The following is a 6,964-nucleotide window of genomic DNA, read 5'->3' on the forward strand; positions in this document are numbered from 1 at the left end:
GATGGCACAAACAGGGTGCGAGACCCAAAGGCACTCGAGACATCAGATTGTCACGAGCATCACATATTACTGCAGTAGCATCCTCTACCCCAGATACGGCTCTGACAAGGACTGCAAACACTGGTCTCCTACCACCGCCTATACATCTTGAGAACAGATTTGAAGTATTAATGAATGAGGAATCCCCAAATTTGTTGAATGTGATCGCACACAGACAGAATCAGCCAGTAGCTAACACTGATGCTAACTGGGGCTCAAGGTCGAGCAGACAGCGGCACTCAGCTCACAGTGCAGCCGAGCCCAGGACTCTGATAGTGGGCGACTCCGTAATCAGAAACATTAACAGCAGGGATACAACAACGTGCTGCCTTCCACAAGCAACAACTTCTGATGTAAACAGGGAACTTCAGAACATTCTGATGAAACATAAGACTGCAAATCGACTCATCATTCATGTGGGGAAGAATGATATTCATAAAGAGCAGTCGGAACTTCTTAAAAAGGATTTCAATTAACTTTTTGAAACACTTAAAAGACTGAAAGTTCAAACATTCATCAGTGGACCACTCCCAGCAAGAGGAACAAACAGGTTTTCACGGTTGCTTTGGCTTAATACATGGCTGCAAAAAACCTGCAATATAAAAGGAGTGAACTTTATTGACAACTTCAATCTTTTCTGGAGTCAGAGGCAACTGTTTCAACAGGATGGCCACCACCCAAACAAACTTGGTTCAAGAGTGCTAAAGGACAATATCTACTTCTCCCTCCGTCATCCTTCTGCAATATGTGCCAATCCACTCAACCTGAATGGCACACACACACCTGGATACAGTATGAATGACCACAGGATTTCACTTCAGCACCTGCATGGGCATGCGGTTGACACATCACACAAGGACAGTGATAACACCACTCAGCCACAACAACCTCTGCTCACGGACACAATCTCAGCTGAGCCCTGCCCACAGAGCTCACCACAGACAGACTGTGACATACCAGCACTGCTCCAAGATACAGCACCCATAGACGACTTTCTGGAAAACAGCCAGGGAAACCAGGACAGCATATTACAGCCTCCAATAACACCAGAGCAAAAATCCCTCTCACCGGAAACATTATCACTCTCTCCAGCATCTCCGCTTCTGTGCTTCTCAGAGAAAATGGAACAACTGGTGCATGCTGGAACTAGACTATCCCACTCTTTTGCTGCGAGCCCCCAGATACCAACCAAAAAAACGCCAGGCCCCACAACCACCAAAGCCTGCGGGCCCAGGTCGCCCTCCCCCTCCTCCTGTGAGAGCTCTTCAGCCTCAAATGGTAAATTAGCTCAAATGGTAGAGCGCTTGCTTAGCATGCGAGAGGTAGCGGGATCGATGCCTGCATTCTCCAGGGCTGTCCATCCTTTTAACGCCCCCCCTTCAAGGGGCACTACCTAGATGAGCTCTTGCGGCTCAGTGCTGCCGAAAAAGTTTTTTTGAACGAGGTACTGCACACATTCCTGGAAAAGCAGGTCCCACCGAGATTTGAACTCGGATCGCTGGATTCAGAGCCAAGAGTGCTAACCATTACACCATGGAACCTTGGCGTGTGTCAACTTTTCCCATGAGCAGCAGAGATTTAAGTCATTGAGTCCAGAAGCACGATAGCAAGGAGCAAATGAAGCCTTTGCTTTTTAAGCCCATGTTTCCCCGATTCCGACTCGGTTTGAGAGTCCCAATTTCACCGCCACGTCAGCAGTTGCGCATCACCTCTGTTTTTTCCCTCCTTTCCACAAAGAACCTAAAAAGGTTCCACCGAGATTTGAACTCGGATCGCTGGAGTCAAAGCGCAATTTTTTGATTAAATCTACAATTAAAAGGTAGCCAGTGCAAAGTTGCCAGCACAGAGGAAATGCGGCCTGTTTTTTTGTGGTCATTGGAAATCACGCTGCAGCACCTGCACACGTGCTAGGGATCGCGCCTCGTCTTTGTCTTTGAGAGCGATGGACACCTTCTCTCCATCATCGAGGGGAATTAGCTCAAATGGTAGAGCGCTCGCTTAGCATGCGAGAGGTAGCGGGATCGATGCCTGCATTCTCCAGTGCTGTCCATCCTTTTTACGCCCCCCTTCAAGGGGCACTACCTAGATGAGCTCTTGCGGCTCACTGCTGCCGAAAATGTTTTTTCGAACGAGGTACTGCACACATTCCTGGCAAATGCAGGTCCCACCGAGATTTGAACTTGGATCGCTGGATTCAAAGCCCAGAGTGCTAACCATTACACCATGGAACAAACACAACCTGATAGCTGGCTGTCTGAGAGCCAGATAGCGATGAGGCTAGGTGGAATCAGGTAGATAAGAGCTGGCGTTTGGTCAATAGACCGCCTCGACTAAGAGAGGCGGACGTGGTTCTTCTGCCGAAACCCGGGATTTAACAAGGGACCTTTAGATCTTCAGTCTAACGCTCTCCCAACTGAGCTATTTCGGCCAGGTACTTGTGCGGTTTAGCCTGCAGGTATGTCTGGGAGACCGCCAGTCATTTTCGAGAAGAGCAGAGCGAAGGTCCCAGAGAGAAAATGAGTTGCCCGTATGGGGATCGAACCCTTGACCATGGCACTATTAGCACCACGCTCTAACCAACTGAGCTAACCGGCCTCTCTCTGGCTCATTTTATCCCCAATTTCTCAGAAATATCCTAGTTGCCCTAATCAGGCTGAAGAGATTAAAAGCAAAGCGTGATAATGGGCTCGTCCAGGATTTGAACCCGGGACCTCTCGCACACTAAGCGAGAATCATACCCCAGACCAACGAGCCTAAACATACGTCCTCCCTACTGCTGCCGGGCCGAAAACATTTCAGCTTGCATGGCTTAAAGCGCAATATTTTAATTAAATCTACAATTAAAAGGTAGCCAGTGCAAAGTTGCGAGCACAGAGGATATGCGGCCTCTTTTTTGTGGTCATTGGAAATCACGCTGCAGCACCTGCACACGTGCTATGGATCGCGCCTCGTCTTTGTCTTTGAGAGCGATGGACACCTCTCCTCCATCATCGAGGGGAATTAGCTCAAATGGTAGAGCGCTCGCTTAGCATGCGAGAGGTAGCGGGATCGATGCCTGCATTCACCAGTGCTGTCCATCTGTTTTACGCCCCCCTTCAAGGGGCACTACCTAGATGAGCTCTTGCGGCTCAGTGCTGCCGAAAAAGTTTTTTCGAACGAGGTACTGCACACATTCCTGGCAAAAGCAGGTCCCACCGAGATTTGAACTCGGATCGCTGGATTCAGAGCCCAGAGTGCAAACTATTACACCGTGGAACCTTGGCGTGTGTCAACTTTTCCCATGAGCAGCAGAGATTTAAGTCATTGAGTCCAAAAGCACGATAGCAAGGAGCAAATGAAGCCTTTGCTCTTTAAGCCCATGTTTCCCCAATTCCGACTCTGTTTGAGAGTGCCAATTTCACTGCCACGTCAGCAGTTGCGCATCACCTCTGTTTTTTCCCACCCTTCCGCAAAGAACCTGAAAAGGTTCTACCGAGATTGGAACTTGGATCGCTGGATTCAAAGCCCAAAGTGCTAACCAGTACACCATGGAACCAACACTTCCTGATAGCTGGCTGTCTGAGAGGCAGATAGCGATGAGGCTAGGTGGAATCAGGTAGACTAAAAGAGGCGGACGTGGTTCCTCTGTCGAAACCCGGGATATAAATATCCTGGTTGCCCTAATCAGGCTGAAGAGATTAAAAGCAAAGCCTAATAATGGGCTCGTCCGGGATTTGAACCCGGGACCTCTCGCACCCTAAGCAAGAATCATACCCCTAAACCAACGAGCCGAAACATACATCCTCCGTGCTGCTGTCGGGCCGCAAACATTTCAGCTTCCATGGCTTAAAGCGCAATTTTCTTATTAAATCAACAATTAAAAGGTAGCCGGTGCAAAGTTTCCAGCACAGAGGAAATGGGGCCTCTTTTTTTGTGGTCATTGGAAATCACGCTGCAGGACCTGCACACGAATAATGAGAAGCTTACTTACAGGAGCCTGGTCTGCAACACTGGACCCAGTTGATGTTGCAGGAGCAGAGGCAGCACTTGGCTGGACAGAAGGCTGTGGAGGAGACTGCAGAGGAGGCTGAGCAGGGCGCAGAGGAGGAGACTGCAGAGGAGGCTGGGCAGGGCGCAGAGGAGGAGACTGCAGAGGAGGCTGGGCAGGGTGCACAGGAGGAGACTGCAGAGGAGGCTGGGCAGGGTGCAGAGGAGGAGACTGCAGAGGAGGCTGGGCAGGGCGCTGCAGTCCTGTGGGTGGCTGTAGTGAGGATAGTCCTGGTGCAAAAGGACAGGGGTTGAAAGCCTTGCTGGAAAGATGGGAGATGCTCTTTCCAGTGGACAGGAAGCTCTGCAGGCGACTGGGACACCTGGCCAGGGGTCCACAATGCTGGAGGAGCAGGATAAGGGGCAGGAGCAGGGGCAGTAGCACGAGCCGGGGCAAGAGCAGGGCCTCTCGAGCCTGCAGTGGCTGGAGAAAAAAGAAAAAACTTACCCACTTACAGGGTTTGGCTGGAGACAAAATCTTTTGTGCCAGCTGTGAAGCAAATAAATGCTTCCCCCGCGCCAACAGGGCCTTCACATTGGTCGCCAGCAGTGGGCTGTTCTTAGTGGCAGTAGGTGGAGGAGGAACAGACACAGTGGCAGTGGGCACAGCAGCAGTGAGGACAGATGCAGTGGGCACAGTGGCGGTGGGCACGTGGGCTGGAGCCTGCCTCTTCAGCACGTATGCTTTGAAAAGGGCCATATTGGTGTTAGGCCCGGCCTTTACCTTCTTCAGGTAGGTGATGAGAGCCTGGGCCTCCTTGCTTGGGTCCTCATACACCTCCTTTATTGACCTACCCTTAAAATCCCCAAACTCCACCATCAGACACCAAGAGTCTCCTGTCCTCTGGGCCTCCTGCAGCATGGCCTGTTTTTTTCTGATACACCTCTACAGCCTCGCCTACCTCCCTGATCTGCGAGGTGTATCTGAGGAACAGGTGTTTGTTGTCCGACAGCGGGTTGTCCCTCTCCCCCCCCCCTAAAATGCTGCTGACCAGATAGCAGGCATACCACAGTGAGTTCTTCAGCAGCCACAGGAACCTCTGACCCTGGTGTTTCCCAAACTGGATCTTGCAGTGTGCCAGAACCAGGAACTGGTCTCCAGGATTCCCTCCATTCTGCCTCACAAAGGCAGTTGCCTCAGCCAGGACCTCCTCTTTACACCTGGCCCTCCCTGCCAACACGATCTTCCTCCTATTGGCCTCCTCAGTTGGCCCCATAAGGAGTCGACCCTCAGAGGTTCTTCGTAAAACCGGGTATGCATACATAATCTGAAAGGACACAGGCATAAACAGAACGTTACATAGCTGTCATATTCCAACTGAAAGTAATTTACTACAGCATTTTTTTTATGTAATTAATTATTATAATATTATAATAATTAATGATTATTATTATTATGAGCATAAGCATTATTGTTTTTTATACAACTGTGAATCACTTTGAATTGCCTTGTGTACAAATTGTAAATAGTGTGATGAACTAATTAATAAGAAAATAAATAACACTTCTTGGTACAATCTTGCTGGTATCATTTCATGCTTAAATCGTTTTGTTTTGTTTAGCTTTTGTGGCAGAGATTACTAAGAAACACCAAATATAACATAAAGGCGTTTATGACAATTCATAATAATATGATCATCAAACAGATCTAAAACTTAAAATGGTATATCAAATCGTTTTGGTATATCTTTTATAACATAGTTGAGAATCATTTGTTGAAACAAAAAAACACTTGTTTTTGCCTATTCATGTCTTTTTAAATATGTATAACATAGTATTTAAAAAGATAACATAAATATGTATACTGGTGTATAACATAGTATAGTATAACATATATGAATTAAACTTTTTTTTTTAAAGGTTTTAGTAAAAATCTTCTTGTGCTCAAAATAATGTAATGAATGACACAAAAAATACTAAATTAACAACAACAAAAAAATGGTTTAAGGAGGATATAGCTTAATTAGCGGTCGGCTAATTATCTTGTTAGTAGTGACATGTTTTTTACTGTATATCATGGTAAAGTTGCAGGTTCACATGTACAGAAGAAAACGTGTGCTATTACACGCTAGCTGGCTTTATTGCCATGTTTAATTGTCTAAAAACAAACACTGTTTATGAATAAATAATGATCGATTATAGAGTCGTGAAGAATAGACTTACCTGTTGCAAAGACTGCAAAGATGACGATAATAACAGTGGTCGCCGATGTTGCTATAATAACTGCTGCTGCCGGGCCGCAAACATTTCAGCTTCCATGGCTTAAAGCGCAATTTTTTGATTAAATCTACTATTAAAAGGTAGCCAGTGCAAAGTTTCCAGCACAGAGGAAATGCGGCCTCTTTTTTTGTGGTCATTGGAAATCACGCTGCAGGACCTGCACACGAATAATGAGAAGCTTACTTACAGGAGCCTGGTCTGCAACACTGGACCCAGTTGATGTTGCAGGAGCAGAGGCAGCACTTGGTTGGACAGAAGGCTGTGGAGGAGACTGCAGAGGAGGCTGAGCAGGGCGCAGAGGAGGAGACTGCAGAGGGGCTGGGCAGGGCGCAGAGGAGGAGACTGCAGAGGAGGCTGGGCAGGCCGCAGAGGAGGAGACTGCAGAGGAGGCTGGGCAGGGCGCTGCAGTCCTGTGGGTGGCTGTAGTGAGGATGGTCCTGGTGCAGAGGGACAGGGGTTGAAGGCCTTGCTGGAAAGATTGGAGTTGCTCTTTCCAGTGGACAGGAAGCTCTGCAGGCGACTGGGACACCTGGCCAGGGGTCCACAATGCTGGAGGAGCAGGATAAGGGGCAGGAGCAGGGGCAGTAGCACGAGCCGGGGCAGGAGCAGGGCCTCTCGAGCCTGCAGTGGCTGGAGAAAAAAGAAAAAACTTACCCACTTACAGGGTTTGGCTGGAGAC

General features: G+C 48.3%; 2 non-coding genes across 2 annotated transcripts; both read right to left on the reverse strand.

Moving 5' to 3' along the window:
* Positions 1–1,508: 1,508 nt before the first annotated feature.
* Positions 1,509–1,580, reverse strand: trnaq-cug (transfer RNA glutamine (anticodon CUG)). Its single transcript has one exon. It is a non-coding gene; the product is annotated as a tRNA-Gln (tRNA).
* Positions 1,581–3,737: 2,157 nt separating this feature from the next.
* Positions 3,738–3,809, reverse strand: trnap-agg (transfer RNA proline (anticodon AGG)). The gene has a single exon. It is a non-coding gene; the product is annotated as a tRNA-Pro (tRNA).
* Between the last annotated feature and the right edge of the window lie 3,155 nt (positions 3,810–6,964).

This window comes from Siphateles boraxobius, unplaced genomic scaffold (genome assembly GCF_051911475.1).
Source record: "Siphateles boraxobius isolate OS27281-9 unplaced genomic scaffold, OSU_SipBor_1 19, whole genome shotgun sequence".
Classification (NCBI taxonomy): Eukaryota; Metazoa; Chordata; class Actinopteri; order Cypriniformes; family Leuciscidae; genus Siphateles; species Siphateles boraxobius.